Raw genomic sequence first — 2,797 nt, 5'->3', positions numbered from 1 at the left:
GTTTAAAAGGGAACAAAAGATGAAATGGGTGTCACTGTGGAACAATTTCTCTCACTCAAAGTTAGACGCACTACCGTTGTGCCATGAGGTCTCGGTAGCTAGTCGTTGATATTCAGGTTCATATTTAAATATATATAAATATATCTATATGTATCATAACCGTTCCCTGGTGGTCGCAGGGTTAAGATCCGACGCACTAAACTGGTTTCAATTCTCGATCAATTCATCGCATAAAAATAATTGAGGTCTGTGAGACGATTAATAATTGCTGTAATCACCAAGAATACCAATACTTTCTGCGATAGACCGAGCTTACAGACTATCTGGCTTCTCCTGCCCTTTGCCAGGCACGTGTTCGGGGTTTAATTTCGTAAACTGGGCGAGTTCGCTGATCGCCGGGAGACGGTAGGAGCCTCTGTGGCCCCACTGTGAGGATGTGGAAGTGAACACGGTGGCTGGGTGATCCGTGACATTTCTGTAAAGGGCAGCGGAGGAGAAGGATTGAGGACTTTCAGTGTGGGACAGAAGTTGTTTAAGGTGAGCCAACACATTCCCGATCAGCACAGAGGGAGCTCACTGGTCAGCTCCCCTCTGTTGGGGCTGTTGTGCCAGAGGTTTCTGCAGTGTAGTGGTTATCACATTTGCTTTATACGTGAAAAGTACCCGGTTTGATTCTGGGTAGAAACATGATGTTTATACTTGCGAAAAGGGAACAATCGGAGGATAGTTTAGTCTCCTGGAAAATGCTGCCTGACCTGCTGAGATTTCCAGCATTTGCTGTCGTTATTTGCTATTTATTCTCCTGTTAAATGGCTCCCTTATTCCTGAATTGCTCTTTATTTAACCAATAAATAGATAACTTTCAGTGAGAGAAAACAGATCCACCGGGGACCTTTCGCGTGTGAGGCCAACGTGATATCCGCTACACTGCAGCCCATCAAAGGGCGAGAAACCACTGAATATAAAGGATGAGCTCACAAATATCAGGGGCACTGCAGTCTGGTCAACGTCAAACCCTCCTGTCTTATTCAGCAGAGGCATGAACGGGAGTCAGATGCCACAAAGTTTAATTAAAGATACAAATACAAGTAACACTTCCAAATCTTTTCACTGTAAAATTCTTTCACTTTATTTGAAATCCTACTGCATTGAATCTGAAAATGATCACCGTAGGATTTTATCTTCACTACTGATTCTATTTTCTCTGCACGGAAGGAATAACCGGTGTTGTTAAATTTGACAAAAGTTGCCCCGGATTCCTGTTGACATCGGCAATACAGTGTGTAAAATGGGTTAACATGCAGAAGAACATAAGAACAAAAAAAATAGGAGCAGGAGTCGGTCATACGCCCCTTGAGCCTGCTCCGCCATTTAATACGATCATGGCCGATGCGATCATGGACTCAGGTCCACTTCCCTGCCCGCTCCGCAAAGCACAGGACAAATGATTGAAGTATCGACTGGCCCTCAGTTAGCATTTCTTTCATTGTGCAAAAGAAGGTGAGGGGTTAATGAATGATGCTTTTCCATGAACGCAACACAAAAGTTTAAGAAAAAAACATATGGTGACTGGCAGGTGAGCGTTGCTTCTGACACCTGGTGGGAATGGGCGGGGATTTTAAAGCCCCTTGTGTTGTGAAAGCTTCATATAGATGAACATCTCAAACACATTGTGTAGGCCTCCTGGCGCAACGGTAGCGTGTCTGACTCCCGATCAGAAGGTTGCGTGTTAAAATCACGTTGGGGTCACTGTATTTTTGAAAATTGTTCTTCCAGAATTAATATTTTCTTTGCTGTTTGGCAATAACCAGACCCTTGCTCCAAGGTCTGTCTCACTGTTTCCCCGGTTTCAGGCAGAGATACGCCTGCTGCCCTCATTTATTTCTTGTGACAGGACACAACAGTACAAAATCAACCTGCAGGTGGCCACACCCAGCACTGAATAGTCAGGATGTCCGAGCGGTCTCAGGTGCTGTGTTCTGTTCGCAGTCTCCTCTGGAGATGTGGATTTGAATCTGACATTTCTTACTTTTAATCATTTCGTGAAACTCATTGTTTGACACGACGACTAACTCCTAAAAACTGGTATTCAGCAGTTCACCTGCTCACTTCACATTTCCGTCTGACCAGGTGCTGGAAAGTGGAGATGATTCCGCAGTGTTGCGGTTCACATATTTGCCTCACAAGTGAAAGCTCACTGGGCGGGAATATTTTCTGTAGCTTTCTCCTCATGCATGCTCAGGGGCAAGTTTGTTCTCCTGTGAAAGATCATAAGATCATAAGTATGGAAGGATTAGGGGCCACTGTAGGCCATTCGGCCTCACAAGCCTGGTCCACTATTGAAGAAGATCCTGGCAGTTCCTCGACAGCAAGTTTAAACATCTGGTTATGTTCCTAACATCATTTTATCCGCAGTGTTTCCGTAGCCTCGTTGTTATCACGTTCGCTTCACACGCGAAAGGATTCCGGGCGGAATGTGATTTTTGAGACTATTTTTGCCGTGAAATAAATTGAACAAAAGTCGCCCCAGATTCCTTGTCACATGAGCAATAAACATTTTAAACCAGTCTCCTAAATACAGAGTGTTAGGTCTTGAATAAAGAATCTGACCAGATACTGCAAACTGAAAGTAAGGTGTGACCGTCGTCCTTTATTACAAGTCTCCAGTGTGCCTCTCCAAACTGTGAGGCCTCCTGATGTACAGGTGCTCCCAAGGGATTGTGGGATCCCTTGGGACTCCAGTGGATGAGCCCTCTGATGGTTAAACAAGGTATTTACAGGTTTACATATGTAACAA

The 2,797-nt window shown here is 44.5% G+C and overlaps 1 non-coding gene across 1 annotated transcript; it reads left to right on the top strand.

The window, feature by feature from the left end:
- The first annotated feature begins 1,677 nt into the window (after positions 1-1,677).
- trnag-ccc (transfer RNA glycine (anticodon CCC)) lies at positions 1,678-1,749 on the top strand. The gene has a single exon. It is a non-coding gene; the product is annotated as a tRNA-Gly (tRNA).
- Positions 1,750-2,797: the final 1,048 nt, after the last annotated feature.

The sequence above is a fragment of the Pristiophorus japonicus genome, unplaced genomic scaffold, assembly GCF_044704955.1.
Source record: "Pristiophorus japonicus isolate sPriJap1 unplaced genomic scaffold, sPriJap1.hap1 HAP1_SCAFFOLD_58, whole genome shotgun sequence".
Taxonomy (NCBI): Eukaryota; Metazoa; Chordata; class Chondrichthyes; family Pristiophoridae; genus Pristiophorus; species Pristiophorus japonicus.
This window is presented reverse-complemented; position numbering and strand designations above follow the sequence as displayed.